This window comes from Carcharodon carcharias, chromosome 4 (genome assembly GCF_017639515.1).
Source record: "Carcharodon carcharias isolate sCarCar2 chromosome 4, sCarCar2.pri, whole genome shotgun sequence".
NCBI classification, from domain to species: domain Eukaryota; kingdom Metazoa; phylum Chordata; class Chondrichthyes; order Lamniformes; family Lamnidae; genus Carcharodon; species Carcharodon carcharias.
In genome coordinates this window covers 121,543,875-121,561,043 of record NC_054470.1, presented here as the reverse complement: position 1 = coordinate 121,561,043, position 17,169 = coordinate 121,543,875, and the positions used below count along the sequence as shown (strand labels likewise).

Below are 17,169 nucleotides of genomic sequence, written 5' to 3'. Positions count from 1 at the left end.
TTGTGTATAGTATTCTTCATTGTATAAAGTTATTTACTTTCCACATAATAAGTATACAGAAAACAAAATTAACAGCATAAATTACATGGGCTATTTGTCTCTTTAAAATGTTTTTAGTCCAAAAATCTTTCCCGTTCCCTCCCCACACATACTATCCAAAAGCAGCAACCTTCAAATCTTTTCAATCAGAGCAGCTGTGGACTAGGCATTTGAAGCCAACAGTGCAGGAAACAAGTTTTAAACATGTGCGTAGAAAAGTTATTAAACCATGATAGAACTGTAAAATTGAAATGTGTGCATTTTGTCTTATGAAAATGTCTACAATTGCTCAAAGAACATAAACAATTAAGATCTAATTCATAGTGAAATATCAATGCAAAGATATTTGGAACTTTTATCCAGTAGGACACAAAGACCAGAAATATGTTCAATAGTCCAGAAATCTGATATGCAGAGGACAAATTGATTTGAAAGAAAACATAATTTCTATAGTGCTGCTTACATTTATAAAGATCTCTCATGGTTCAGGAGAAGGATTTCCAGCAGCCCACTGAAAGGTGGTGAGGCAGAGGGATTTAGAGGGAAGAATTTTAGGCTAAAGAAGTGTAGTGGTTAAAAGAAAAGCTGTGATTGTTGTAAAGTGGGGAGGGGGTGGAATGGGATGGTAGCCAGGGTCTAAGTGGATGAGGGTGTCAATGATCTGTTAATCAGAACAACAAAGACATTCATGTCACTGTGGGTGGCAAGGAGAAAATGTGAAAGTTTGGTTTTATGGGAGCATGTCTGAGGAAGCTACGCTGGTTGATGTGGGAGGGAGGGGCATTTACCCTAGAGGACAGAATGGGATAGTGGAGGCATTTGTCCTTGCAGAGATATATGTACGAGAAAGACGATGAACAAATAGGTGGAGAAAGCCTCAAGTGATAAATTCCTTGATGGTTTTGATGCTGTGTGAGATAAGTGGCATGCTTGTTGTTCAGGGTGAGGTTAAAGAAGGGAAGGTGATCAAAAATGTAAGTAGAGGGGTGATAGAAGGTGAGTTTAGGTAGAGGCTGAAATCACCAGAAATGAACAGTCATTTGGTGCAGAGACAGAGGGTGGAAGGAAGAGATTTTTGAGAAATGCACCTGAGAGATGGGGTTGTCAAAGAAGGAAGGAGAGGTGGCAGGGAGCAAGGTTCAATCATAGAGAAGATAGTAGAAGATTAAGGTGAGAGGGCAAAGTGTATTTAAGAGATGGCTTGGCATTTCAGAAATGGGGCAGAACTTTCTGTCTGTCGGGTGGGTCGGTCAGGAACAGGCATAAGCGGGTGGCAATCAGCTGCGCGTCGCCATTTTACATGGGCGGGCCAATTGAGGCCCACCCAACGTGACGCACGGCCGGTAGTGCTCAGCGCTACCTGTGCGGGCGGGGGGAGGAGGGAGACTCTGGGCCTGTGCTCTTTCGCACACGCATGCGAAAGAGCACAGAAATCTCCCTGAGGCATGGAGCTGCTTGAAGATTTCAAATAAAGAAAGATAAAAAGTATTTGGGCATGTCCCTGTCACATGAACTGGAACATGTTTATTAATTGTAGAAAAAATATTTATTTATTTAATAAGACCATCAGGAAACCTCATCCCGCCCATGTATGAGGTTTCCTGAAAAACGTGAAGGCCGCTTGGGTTCTTCGCCTGCCCCCCCCCCCGTCAGCCTTAAGGTTGGATGGGCAGCGTTGATAATTACTGTAATTGGTTTCTTAATGGCCTTAACCTGCCTTTGACAGTTCGGTGGGTGTGCAGCCACCTCCGGCACGTGCCTGCCGAACGAAAGGTTTGAATGACACATAGTGATGTTAGGACGCACACCCAACGTCATCACATGTCATTTTACACATCAGCGAGCTGGGTCTGCCCCCGCACGACGATGTGAACATTCTCCCCATGGTGTAGTATGCAACTGGGTTGGGTGTCCCATTGTCCAACAAATCTATAACATGCAGAGGATAAATAATGAAGAATAAACTGTTTGGCTTATTATATCACTTACTGAATAAACTACAGTAAGAACAACAGAAAATTAACAATGCATTAGACAGAGTAATAACTCCGGTCATGTTCTGGCTGTAGCTAAACTGATGAATTTTAAATCTTGCTGTTTGTTGAATGATGTAATTGTAGCTCTAACAGCAGGGATAAATCATCAAAATTAGCACTATGTTCTTAACAAATGCTGATGCTGAAGGCCATAGTAGTTAAACAAACAGGGAGCACCATCCATATTTATATTGGGATACAATGAGGGTGAGGGGGGATTATAGTTTTGAATACTATAATTTAGAAAGACAATTGCCCCTGAAGCTGGATGCACATGAGGGTTGGGACATGTGCTGTGCACACCTGCTCATGTGGGTATAGGCATAGTGTTCAATCTTGCTTTTGCAACTACCTTACATCAACTCAGTGTTCCAGAGACAGGGTCTTATAACAAAAGCTGCTGTTACAGGTACAGAAAAGGTCAACAGGTAGTTGTCAAACAGTCGGTGCATCTTTATAAGGTTAGAACGGCCTTAGGCTTTCTAAAGCCGTACAGTTGGTACAGCTATAGAGATCTGAGCTGATTTGTTGACACTATATGAAATGAAAGTCGCCGTAGTCCCAGGACCACAGGCTGCTCTCTCATTACAGAAAGATGACTGGTGGTGAGTTTAACCTGAGGGTCATAACACCTCAGGTGAGCCGCGAGGTTGAGAAGGCGAAGCTTCTTGGGTGACCTCAGCCAGTACAGGAATTGAACCCGTGCTGTTGGCATCACTCTGCATCACAAACCAGCCGTCCAGCCAAATGAACCAACCAACCCCACTCTAGAATAAAGCCTGCTCTAATAGATTTGGCAAGCTGTTTCTAAAAGGACAAATGTACAACTAACTGTATGGGATGGAATAGTGCTCCTGCAGGGTCCTTGCTGCATGCTAGGCCCATGATTTGTTGGGTTTATCAGAGAGTTAAGTGCTGAGAAAGACCAATTTCACAAAAGCATCTTAGAACAAGTGCAGGGCCTTTATTTGAATATTAGAACAAATTATTTAAATGCATCTGGCACCCAGCCTGCATATCTGCTGAGGAGGCCTAACCAATATAACAGGCTGCTCACTTCTGGCATGCGCTGCCTGCCACATTGGCTCCTTAGGCGGAAATAGGCACATCACGATCACATTTCTTGGCTAACATTAATCAATATTCAATTATCTCAGGATTCACTTTCAGAAATACGACAATCATGTATTTATATGGTGCCTTTAGCTTAGTAAAACATCTCAAGACACTTTACAGGAATGTGACACTGTGCCACATAAGGGGATGTGAGGACAGATGACCAAAAGCTTGGTCAAAGAGGTTGATTTTAAGAAGCATCTTATAGGAGGAAAGAGGGGTAAAGAGACAGAGAGGTTTAGCGAGAAAGTTCTAGAGCTTAGGGCCTTGACAGGTTTAGGCACCACCGTCAATGTAAGAGATTGAAATAGGGGTTACAAAACAGCTTAGGAATAGAGGAGCACAGAGATCTCAAAGCTTTGAGAGGCTGGAGGAGGTCACCAAGATAGAAAGGGCCAAGGCTATGGAAGGATTTGAAAGCAAGGATTTGATTTTCCAGTGTTGCTGGACTGGGAGCTAATGTAGGTCAGCAAGCCCAGGCATCATGAGTAAATATGGCCTGGTGCTGAGTTAGGACACAGGCAATAAAGTTTTGGATAAACTTCAGTTTATGGAGGGTAGAAAATGGGCAGCCAGCAAAGTGCTGTAATAGTCAAGATATTTAATATCTATGAATTCCATATTTACAAATGGCAATGCAAATATCGCAGCTTAAATGTTTAGCTCTTACCTGTAAGTACATGTATTGTTCAGGTTCTATATAATTAACAAATTTTGATCATAAAATATTTCATTCTAAATAGTTGGTAATAAACTGTTGTCTAACTTGGAGAGAGAGCAATGAAAATTTAACAACTGGAACTCAAAGGCAGCATTTTTGCCAAAAAATCCAGAATTCGGTTTTTACTCAATTAAAATGGAAGTGAGGCACCTCCAACAAATCTATGTGATATACAAATTTAATGCAAAATTTTAAAAGAATGTTTCCTTGCTCTCTAACAAAGGCTGTTGATTGTAAAAGCTTTGCCCTATAAAAACGAGCCATGTGAAATGTACAGGGTTTACCGAAGCAGTATTTTATGGCTTAGGTTCTTTTTTAAATTGATGCTATCCCTTAAGGAAAGGAAATATATTTCATTAAGTTTTACATTTTTTAATGTGTTCAAATATATTGTCCAATAAATCTCTTTGCCACAAGGGCTGTTAGTCAAAGAACTAGTCATAAATAGGATAAAGAGCAATCCGGTCAATGTGGAATTAGTATTATGCAAATTAAGGACAGGTAAGAAATGAAGATACCCCAAAATTCTATATTATTGAAAGTTGAAGTATCTGTATTCATATAATGTTGAGGATGGTGAAGTGCCCATGGCTAATACATCGTTGGAGACCAATTACATTCCTCAGATCAATTCTGCAAGAAAACCATTTTAAATAAAAATAGAAAATGCAGGAACAACTCAGCCGGTCTGGCAGCATCGGGTTCCGAAGAAGCGTCATACTGGACCCGAAATGTTAGCTCTGTTTCTCGCTTCAAAGATGCTGCCAGACTGGCTGAGCTTTTCCAGCACTTCCTGTTTCTATTTCAGATCTTCAGCATCCACTGTATTTTGCTTTTAATCTATTTTAAAATTGTGCTCTGCTCATATTTTGCAATAACTTGTAGTTTTGTCACTGGCCATTCCCTTCCACAACCTGGGTTAAAAAATAACAGGGACTATTTTGCTAAACACCTAATTCTGACTTAAAAGCAAAAAACTGCAGATGCTGGAAATCCAAAACAAAAATAAAAATATCTGGAAAAACTCAGCAGGTCTGGCAGCATCTGCAGAGAAGAACATAGTTAACGTTTTGAGTCCGTATGACTCTTCAACAGAACTAAGTAAAAATAGAAAAGAGGTGAAATATAAGCTGATTTAAGGGGGGGTGGGGACAGGTAGAGCTGGATAGAGGGTCATTGATAGGTGGAAATAGTCAAAAGATGTCATAGACAAAAGGACAAAGGTGTTGAAGGTGGTGATATTATCTAAGGAATGTGCTAATTAAGGATAGAAAGCAGGACAAGCAAGGTACAGATAGCCCTAGTGGGGGTGGGGTGGGGTGAAGGGAAGGGATTGAAATAGGCTAAAAGGTAGAGATAAATCAACAGATGGAAATACATTTAAAAATAATGGAAATAGGTGGGAAAAGAAAAATCTATATAAATTATTGGGAAAAAAGGGGGATCAGAAAGGGGGTGGGGATGGAGGAAAGAATTCATGATCTAAAATTGTTGAACTCAATATTCAGTCTGGAAGGCTGTAAAGTGCCTAGTCGGAAGATGAGGTGCTGTTCCTCCAGTTTGTGTCAAGCTTCGCTGGAACATTGCAGTGGGCCAAGGACGGACATGTGGGCATGAGAGCAGGGTGGAGTGTTGAAATGGCAAGCGACAGGGAGGTCTGAGTCACGCTTGCGGACAGACCGAAGGTGTTCTGTAAAGCGGTCACCCAGTCTGCATTTGGTCTCTCCGATGTAGAAGAAACCGCACTGGGAGCAACGAATGCAGTAGACTAAATTGGGAGAAGTGCAAGTGAAATGCTGCTTCACTTGAAAAGAGTGTTTGGGCCCTTGGACGGTGAGGAGAGGGGAAGTAAAGGGGCAGGTGTTGCACCTTCTGTGGTTGCATGGGAAGGTGCCGTGGGAGGAGGTTGAGGTGTAGGGGGTGATGGAGGAGTAGACCAGGGTGTCCCGGAGGGAATGATGCCAGCGGAATGCCGCCGGGGGGGTGAAGGGAAGATGTGTTTGGTGGTGGCATCATGCTGGAGTTGGCGGAAATGGTGGAGGATGATCCTTTGAATGCGGAGGCTGGTGGGGTGATAAGTGAGGACAAGAGGGATCCTATCATAGTTCTGGGAGACACTTTACAGCCTTCTGGACTGAATATTGAGTTCAACAATTTTAGATCATGAACTCTCTCCTCCATCCCCACCCCCTTTCTGAGCCCCCTTCTTTTTCCCCAATAATTTATATAGATTTTTCTTTTCCCACCTATTTCCATTATTTTTAAATGTATTTCCATCCATTGTTTTATCTCTACCTTTTAGCCTATTTCGATCCCTTCCCTTCACCTCACCCCCACTAGGGCTATCTGTACCTTGCTTGTCCTGCTTTCTATCCTTAATTAGCACATTCCTTAGATAATATCATCACCTTCAACACCTCTTTGTCCTTTTGTCTATGACATCTTTTGGCTATCTCCATCTATCACTGGCCCTCTGTCTAGCTCTACCTGACCCACCCCTCCTTAAACCAGCTTATATTTCACCTCTTTTCTATTTTTACTTAGTTCTGTTGAAGAGTCATACGGACTCGAAACGTTAACTGTGTTCCTCTCCGCAGAAGCTGCCAGACCTGCTTAATTTTTCCAGATATTTTTATTTTTGTTTTACCTAATTCTGACTACTAGCTGTAAGATTCTTTCATGAAACAAGCTTTGCAGCCTCAATACAGCTCCAAGGATTAAGGGTCCACAGTGCAAAGCTATCTCACTTTTAGCACTAACTGTCAATCTCATTCAGATAGACTTCACGATGTCTTCAAGCTTCCTCGTAATGACCACTTGGGAAGTACGTATGTTTTTCTCACATCGGAATGTGAAGCACCTAGCTATGTTATCCTTGACGCTAGCAGTCAGTTCCTGAACTGGATACTACTCCATTCTCCAGCTCAAGCTTTCCTCACAATGACCACAGTGATTCACAAAGAAATGATTGAAAAGTGTAATAAGCTTCAGACAAATTATTTTAATATTACATCCTCTTGATAAATTCAGCATTCTGATTATCCACTGAGACTTAAGTCTTAGCGGATGAACATAGAATTAAACTTTCCTAATGAATTTAGCACATTGATAAACATCTCAACCAAGGAACTTAAGTAGAAAAGATATAGATTATCACTCAGAATGAAGAATTGAGGGACAAGACTACATGAAATATGGAGTATGAAAATGGTGAGGAAAACTGCAAACAGCTTATAAGAATTTGATTTAAAACCTCTCTTAAACATACTCTGCAATTGGATTACCATGATGAATCATGAGGGATTCAACCAATGAAGAATGAGTTGAAGTGACTCAATTAATTGCTACCAATGATAGGCAAAAGCAATGAGGTATGATTCAAGAATGGCATAACATATATGCATTACTGGTTGAGAAATCATAGGACCTAGAATATAGTTGTATTGACGTAAACTATTGAAAGATGCCTGTGCGTGCATCCATTTGGAAGATGGCCCTGCTCATTTATATGAGTTTCCAACCTCATCCTCTCCATCTCCAAGACTACCTATTTCCATCTCTGTAAAATCACCTGTTTCTGCCTCTGCTTCAGCTCCTTGGCTAATGAAATCCTCATCCACATTTATGTTACCATCAAACTTAACTATTCCAATGATCTGGCCATCTCCAACCCTATATAAACTTGAGCTCATCCACAACCCTACAGCCTGTATCCTACCTTGAACCAAGTCCTGTTCACCCATCATTCCTGTGGTCACTGACTTACAATGGCTCATGGTTAAGCAATACTTTAAAATTTTCATCCTCATTTTCCTTCCATAGTCTTGCCTCTCCCTGTCTCTGTAACCCCTCCTGTCCTACAAACCTCCAGTAATCTGCGCCCCTCCAATTCTGGATTCTTATATATCCCAGATTTTAATCACTCCACCATTGGTGGCTGTGTCTTCAGCTGCCGAAGCCCTAACCTCTGGAATTTCCTTCCTAAACCTCTTTGTCCTCTCGTCCTTTTAAGCACTGTTGAAAGCCTGCTGCTTTGAACAATCATTTGTCACCTCTCCTAATATTTCTTTCTTCAGCTCGATGTTCATCAGCCACCATGCATTAAGCTAAAATTACATTCAATGGTGTCCATGGTTGCATTCTGAAGAAGAAAAACTGTTGTTTTGTGCTGTGGGAAATACTTTTCATTCTCCTGTCTAATTGTTTTGAAAAAAAAAATTTAAAAATCTTAAAGTTTAAACTTAAAGTTGTTTCTTGTCCTACCATTTGTTCTTAGTTTATAGTGAAGCTTCCCAACATCCTGCATTGGAATATCTGTCAACCTATGTTACTTGGATGGAGACCATCAGTAACATCAACAGGGTATTTCCCTAGTGAGTCAGGAGTAATGAAATAGCAGATCGCTATGGAGAAGAAATAACCTTAAAGGTGGGAGACTTCAAAATACTTAAAAGAAAAATTAGCCTTAAAACTTAAAAACCATTCATATTCTACTGCACTGTATTTATAACATTAACTCAAACAAATATGTTTAAGCAGATTAACTATCAGGCATTTAAGATTAGAATCTAATAACTGGCTCAAGTACTTGAGATAGGAAGAATGGCTTAGTGTTTACTGGTTCTAAGGCAATAAGCAGATTAGGTTATAAAAACAACACAATAATAAGCAGATTTCAAAATTGGATTCACATCATTCGCGATTCTATGCACTTATTCCTTCAGTATTACCAATAGGCAACATCTGACACATTTTCAATAAACTCAGCTTAGTCTACTCTAAAATTACAACATGTTGAATATCAAAATAACATGTAAAGAAAATCTGAGCACCATCAAGAAAATGCACGTGAAAATAGTCTGGCCTCTTATTAAACTGCCTAATACCTTGATACTTTAGCCACTTCAGCTAGATTCAGTTTCTGCAATTTAGGTACCATAATGTTTATAGAAAGACTTTCCACACAAGCCATGCTGCTGCTGTTTGTAACTACTCCTACCAGGAGATCTGCTGTCAAGGCAGGCATGCTCGTCTGTCTTGCGCCATCCTCACATATCCACTGTAGCTTGCCTGCAGCCGTTCTGTGATGTCCATCATCCAACTATACCTACGTCGACCCCTCTTTCTGTTGCCTTCCACTTTTCCCTCAGAAGAGATCTTGATAACTTTTCAGCTTTAATAAATGGCCAAAATACTGACATTTTCTTTTCTAGATGTCACTTTTTAAGTGTTCTTTTTGCCCTTGCTATTTCAAGCGCTTTGCCATTGGTCTTATGGTCTGTATATGGAATTTTTAGCATACACCTTAGCAACCACATTTCAAAGGCTTCTGATAATTTCCACAGATCTTTATTATTTGTCCAGGTTTCTGAGGCAGACCGGAAAGCGGATAGAATGTAGCATCTTATGAGTCTTTTCCTTGTTACAAGCTTGAGTCTTCTTATTGTTAACACATCCTTCATCTTCACAAAATTACTTCACACTATCTCTTACCTTCTTCTGACTTCAGCATCGCATCTGCCATCTTCTGTTATTATTTGTCCCAAATAGACAAACTTATCCACTTGTTCCAGTGTGACACCATCCACTTCATCTTCACTCTAGCTTCTTCCCATGTATTCCTTCTCAACCACCATTGCTTTTGTCTTTTTGGTGTTCATGCTCAATCCACATTCTAAACTTCTAGATTTTACTTGATCTATGATATTTTGTAGGGTCTCTTCTGATTCTGCGAGTAGCACTGGGTCATCAGCGTACCACAGGTTTGCCATGTTTTTGCCTCCAATTTTTACCCCTGGAAGTACATCTAATTTTCTGAATAATTTTGGTGATGGTACACAACCTTGTCATACTCCTCTCTTTGCTTGAAACATATCTGACTGTCCATCCTCTATCCTGATGCTCACTATTCAGTACCAACATAGACACTGGATAAATCTCACATCTTTACTGTCAATGTCACATTTCAGCAACACGTCTATTAGCCTTTGATGATAAACATGGTCAAATGCTTTTTCATTGTCTATGAAGCATGCGTAAATGTACCCAAAGGGGAAATATTTGACAGACAGAAAGAAAGGGCTAACAAGAGATGATGGATGCCTAAAAGTCAAAGATGGTAAAGTATTGTTTGAAAGGAGTGCAATAGCAAAAGGATGGACAAATATACCTGTGAATTATACGATCATCCAAATCGAGGGAGCCCTGAATATATAGAGGCAAACAGCGGACTAAACATGATCAGGCATAGATGAAGAAACAACGGAACATCTAAAAGCTCTTGGAGAAAAGGAATTAGAAGCGATAACAGAAATTTATCAAATATATACCAAGGAATACATTCCAAGTGACTTGAGGCATTCATTATTCAAAAAGTTACCTAAGAAGTCCAAAGCAATGGAGGGCAATCATTTTAGAACTATAAGCTTAATGAGTCATCTCATTAAAGTGATCTTGAAAGTCTTAATAGAAAGAAATAGTAACACATTTGAAGTAGAAATTGGTGAAATGATGTCTGGATTTAGACCTGGAGTGGGAACAAGAGAGGGAATATTTAACCTAAAAACAATATTTGATAAATATCTAAAAGTAAACAAGTACATTTACATATGCTTCATAGGCTATGAAAGGGCATTGTGTTTATCACACAACTTATACTTAATGAAAAAAAAATTCAATTCCCTAAGTATACATTTCTAGCAAAACATGTTTTTGGCATAATGAAGAAAATATTGCCAAGTTAAATCAGCCAGCAAAACAATAAATAAACTTAAGTCATCTATCCCAGACCTTGTACACATTTAATTACAAAATAAATATGTGATTTCAATTCTTAGCACCCTCAAAGTTAACAGAAAACTTAATAATCATGACGAAACAACCAACGTAACTGCCTTTCAAATAAGAAGTTGTAAAAAAGTCAGGCCTGACAAATCGGTATTGCTTTATCCATCTGGCTGGGCCAGAGGGAGAAAATTCAGTATATCATCATTGAAATAATGTCCAACTAGAGTCTGTTTCACAAAGTCAGATCAATTCAGGCAATTGCAGTTATTGCCAGTCAGAACTAATTAAATGTAGGTGAAATTGAAGACTTCAGGATGCAGCTGTCACTAAATGCAGTCCCAAGGGATTAAAATGCTGACACACTGGAAAACAGAGTTGTCGGAGCAAGCAATGTCCATTTGAGAGGCAATATAAAGTGCTCAAGGTGCCCTGGGTGTGGGTCAAAAGGCATCTCGATATATGGATCATACAGTAACAAGGAATGACCATTACGCTGTAAGAGATAAGGAAGCTAATGAAAAAACTAGGATGAGGGGAAAATGAAGTTTTCTACATCTTGCCATTCACAAGTGCAAAGTTTCAAAAATTCAGTTATTAATTCTCAGATTACTGTATTTGTTTCAAGGTTATTGATCGCCCAGAAAAATGTTGCTGTTGAGAGAAGAGAACCAGCTGCTGCCCATAAGGGAAGTGAATGGACCTGGATCTGGAAACTGGATCTCCAGATGAATAAGCGACATCTTCTCTGGAAGGGGGACAAATTATGGGGTTAAGACAGGTTATAGGTTGATGCACCAGCAAAGGCTAGAATTCGGTCCAAATAAGAATATGTTTCACAAATTACCTGCAAGTTAACATATTCTTTTTAGAGTGAGACAAACTTCTGTGAGATTGATGAGAACACATGGTAAAGTAGGCTTACATTGCTAATGAAGCCTTTCCGACATGGTGCTGTAAGCTGTTCGTGATTACATAGCATTGTACAGCACAGAAGGAGGCCATTCAGTCCATTGTGCCCAAGCAGCTTTTTGAAAGAGCTAGCCATTACTCTCATGCACCTGCTCTTTCCTCATAGGCTGTAAATTTTCTCCCCTATAAGTACTTATCCAATTCCCTTTTGAAAGTTACTATCAAACCTGGTTTCACTGCCCTTTGAGGCAATATTTTTCAGATCACAATATAAGCTGCCATTTGAATAGAATATGTACATTTCATTCTATTACACCTATTTTATATTAATTAAAATACTTGGATTCTTCTTTCCAGAGTATGTCTTAAGTTGAAAAGCTACAGCAACAGCTCTGAGGCCACATGAACACTAAGATGACAGGGATCTTAAATCTGTTCAGAACCCAGTATTTGAGGTTTTTCTTAGATTGCACTATGCACAGTCTAACGGTTCAACTACATTAAATTATAATGATATATTCATAAGCTACTAATCTTTCCAAAATGAATGTAATTTTTGACTGAATTAGTAGTACCAATATACGTGGCTATAAACTGATGTGTAGTGGATGGATTTTAATTTGCAAATTTTATTGGGGCTAGATTAACTCGTCTATATTAATCACCTGATAGTAATTTAAAAGTAAAAACTTAAATAAAAACAGTTTGAGAGATAAATGGGAAAACAGTAACTATACTACAAATGTTGGAAAGGAAGTCCATGGATCAATGAGTGCCTGAAACGTTAACCTCGTTTTCTCTCCACTTTGTGCTTGATTACTTGCTGGGGATTTCCAGCAGTTTCCGTTTAATAAACATTATTTTTCCAGAACACATGCATTTATCCTTTCACTCCTAAAAATTTGCATACAAAATGAATGCTGCAGTACAAACCCATATGTAGCTGTTGTTGGAGGTCGAAAACAACCTGAGCTCCACACACTTCAGTAACCAAGTAACTCCATTAGGCATGCTTAACTTAAGTGAGATGTTTAAGGCACAGAGCTTGATGCTAAATCATAAATGTTAATCTAACTGATTGTTCATGTTTGTTAATGGAATATTGTTCCTATAAATAAGCATTTGTATCAATTCATAAGGAATATTAATACAACATACAATCAGTGTAATATTTAACTTCTGAAAAGCAATTGAAAGCTTTTGCAGTTCTTTAAACATATCAGGTCTTTGTTACTGCCAATGTTAAATGATCATAGCCTATTAATTATCAAATTATTGTCCAGCACAAAATAGTTCAGATGAAAGCAGCCATTTAACCCACCAAAGCTTATGCACCCAGAAAAAACATACAATTGCTACATCACAGCATATATTTCTTAAATGATTCAATGCTTTTCTTATTTTTTTCTTAATGAACACTTTGGCTGGAATTTTCTAGCTATTGAAATCACCATTCACATCGGCAGGACCGGAAAATCCTGCCAGGGTGAAGGTTGGAAAATTCCGGCCTTTGTGCCTGTTTAAACAAGATGGGGAAGATGCAGACATTGTAAAGAGTGAAATATTGAATGATATAAACAAAGTAAAAGAGGAAATATTAAAGGGTTTAGCATCTTTGAAAATGGATAATAGGTAGGTTGAGATTAAATATATCGCAGGGGCCACTCTGACCATCACTTCCCAATCCTCTCTGGCTACAAGCATGGTATCAGAGAACTGGAGGATTGCTGAAGACGTACTGTTGTTTAAAAAGGGAGGAAGGGATAGACCCAGTAATTACAGACTAGTCATCCTGATGTGGTGGGCAAATTATTGGAAAAAAAAATCTGAGAGACAGCATAAATCAGCATTTAGAAAGTCAATGGTTAATTAAGGACTGTCAGGACGGATATGATTTGGGAAGACCATGTCTGACTGATATGAATTTTTTGAGAGGTAACAAGGAGGGTTGGTGAGGGTAGTATGCTTAATGTAGTATGGTTTTAGCAAGGTTTTTGACAAGATTCCACATGGCAGACTGATCAGAAAAATCAAGAGTCCATGTGATTCAAGCTCAAGTTGGATCCTAAACTGGCTCAGCGACAGGAAGTAAAGGGCAACGACCGACAGGTGTTTTTGTGACTGGAAGGCTGTTTCCAATGGGGTTGCTCAGGGCTCAGCACTGGGTCCCTCGGTTTTCAGGGTATTTATCAATAAGACTTAAATGTAGGGGCATGATTAAGAAGTTTGCAAAAGATACAAAAAATGGCCATGTGGCTGATAGTAAGGAAGAAAGCTGTAGACTGTGGAAAGATATCAATAAACTGGTCAGGTGAGCAGAAAAGTGGCAAGTAGAATTCAATTCAGAGAAGTGTCAGGTGATACATTTGGGAAGGGTAAACAAGGCAAGGGAATAGACAATAAATGGTAGGATACTGAGAAATGTAGAGGAACAGAAGGACCTTAGAGTGCATGTTCACAAATCATTGAAGGTAGCAGGACGTTAATAAGGTGGTTAAGATGACATTAGGGATACTTTCCCTAATTTCCTTTATTAACTGAGGCCTGGAGTATAAGAACTGGGAGGCTATGCTAAATCTGTACAAAACACAAGCTAGGTCACAGCTAGAGGACTGAATACAGTTTGGATCACTGCATTACAGGAAGTGTGTGATTGAACCAGAGTGGGTACAGAGAATGTTTACAAGATGTTACCAGGAATGGAGAATTTAAGATATGAGGAAAGATTTGATAGGCTGAGGTTATTTTCCTTGGAAGAGAGGAGGCTGAGGCAAGATTTAATTAATGTACATAAATGGCAAGGGACTGAGGTAGAATGGATAAGAAGGGCCTACAGCAGGGGAGCTACTGCCAGTGTCCTGGCCAATATTTATCTCTCAATCAATGTCACAAAAACAGATTAACTGTCCATTATTACATTGCTGTGTATACAATGGCTGTTGCGTTTCTTACATTATAACAGTGTTTACACTTTAAAAAGTACTTAATTGGCTGTGAAACATTTTGAAACGTCTGGTGGTCATATAAAGCGCTATACAAATGCAAGTCTTTCTTTTAGCAGAGAAGTCAATACCCCGGGGAAACAGATTTAAAGTAATTGATGGAAGGACTAAAAGAGAGTCGTGGGGTCTTTCTTTTTACTCAGATGGTGGTGAGGATATGGAACTCACCGCCAGAAAGGGTGGTAGAAAAAGTATGTTGTGAAGAGGACATAAGGAGGTTGCAGACAGATATAGAAAGGTTGAGTGAGTTGCAAAAATCTGGCAAAAGGAGTATAATGTGGGAAAATGTAAAGTTGTTGACCCTGGCAGGAAGAATAAAAAAGCAGAACATTACTTAAACAGAGAACAGCTGCAGAATTCCGAGGTGCAGAGGGATCTAGGTGTTCTATGCAGGTATAGCAAGTAATTAAGAAGGCTAATGGAATGCTATCCTTTATTACGAGAGGAATTGAACATAAAAGAAAGAATGGTATGCTTCAGTTATACAAGGCATTGGTGAGACCACAGGCAGAATCAGCATCGGGTGTGCTTGGTGGCGTGATCGAACAATATGACGAAAAGGCCGTGAAACAAGTTTGTGATCATTCGCTCAGCCCGTCAATGGCGGGCTGCGTTTCCCGCCATCGGATGTTGGAAACCTCATTGTAATACATCTGCACATCATTATAAGGCTAGCCTGCCAGACTCATCCCTCCATGCTGGATTGTACGCCAATGTGTTTCACAGCTGCACATAAGCGATGTGCATCTGGCGAGCTGCACTTCGCTCAGGACTTCGAGGTTTGGTTGCCTATCTTGCTTCGGGCAGCACTCACAGTCATCAGCGCCAGACTTCGCAGACAGCACCACAGCGCTTTTAGGGGGCTTACAGATAGGTCTCTACCTACCAGGCCAGCCATAAGACATCCATCTTCACCCAAGAGAATGAGGATGAAGGTATGGAACCCGGGGAGAGGAACTGCGAGGTTCTTGAGCAAATTGATATAGAAAGTGACAAGGTATTGGAGATGTTGGCAGGCTTAAAAGTGGACAAATCTCCAGGTCCGGATGATTTGTATCCCAGACTGCTGAGGGAGGCAAGGGGGGACATCGCAGGGGCTCTGACCCAAATTTTTAATTCCTCTCTGGTCACAGGGGAGGTGCCAGAGGACTAGAGAGCAGCTAATGTGGTTCCGCTATTTAAGAAGGGTTGTAGAGATAAGCCAGGGAACTACAGGCCAGTGAGTCTCACGTCAGTGGTAGGGAAACTATTGGAGAAAATTCTGAAGGAGAGAATCTATCTCCACTTGGAGAGGCAAGGTTTGATCAGGGATAGTCAGCATGGCTTTGTCAGAGTGAGATTATGCCTAACAAATTTGATTGAACTTTTTGAGGAGGTGACCAGGTGTGTAGATGAGGGTGGTGCAGTTGATGTAGTTTATATGGATTTCAACAAAGCTTTTGACAAGGTCCCACATGGGAGACTTATAAAGAAGGCAAATGCACATGGGATACAGGGTAATTTGATAAGGTGGATTCAAAATTGGCTCAGCTGTAGGAAACAGAGAATGATGATAGAAGGCTGCTTTAGTGACTGGAAGCCCGTGTCCAGTGGCTTACCACAGGGATCAGTGTTCGGTCCCCTATTATTTGTCATTTATATAAATGTCATAGATGACTATGCGGGGGGCAGGATTAGTAAGTTTGTGAATGACACAAAGATTGGCTGGGTGGTTAACAATGAGGTTGAGTGTCTTGGGCTACAGGAAGATATAGATGGGATGGTCAAATGGGCAGATAGCGGCAGATGGAATTTAACCCTGAAAAGGAGTAATTTGACAAGGAAGTATTCAATGAATGGCATGACACTAGGAAGTTCTGAGGAACAAAGGGACCTTGGTGTGTGTGTCCATAGATCTCTGAAGGCAGAGGGGCATGTTAGTGGGGTGGTAAAAAAGGCATATGGACACTTGCCTTTATCAATTGAGGCATAAATTACAAAAGTAGGGAGGTCATGTTGTAGTTGTATAGAACCTTGGTGAGGCCACAGCTGGAGTACTGTGTGCAGTTCTGGTTGCCACATTATAGGAAGGGTGTGATTGCATGGAGGGGGTGCAGAGGAGATTCACCAGGATGTAGCCTGGGATGAAACATTTAAGTTATGAAGAGAGGTTGGATAGACTTCGGTTGTTTTCGTTGGAGCAGAGAAGACTGAGGGGCGACCTGATTCAGATGTACAAGGTTATGAGGGGCATGGACAGGGTGGATAGGGAGCAGCTGTTCCCCTTAGTTGAAGAGTGAGTCACAAGGGGACACAAGTTCAAGCTGAGGGGCAGGAGGTTTAGGGGGGATGTGAGGAAAAACCATTTTATCCAGAGGGTGGTGATGGTCTGGGATGCACTGACTGGGAGGGTGAAGGAGGCAGGTTACCTCACATCCTTTAAAAAGTAGCTGGATGAGCACTTGGCACATCATAACATTCAAGGCTTTTGGCCAAGTGCTGGTAAATGGGATTAGGTAGGTAGGTCAGGTGTTTCTCACGTGTTAGTGCAGACTTGATGAGCCATGGGGCCTCTTCTGCA

General features: G+C 40.4%; 1 protein-coding gene across 1 annotated transcript in view; it reads right to left on the bottom strand.

Moving 5' to 3' along the window:
• The window catches only part of cntln (centlein, centrosomal protein), a 391,318-nt gene that overhangs the window by 79,306 nt on the left and 294,843 nt on the right, over positions 1–17,169 (bottom strand). The window lies entirely within an intron of this gene.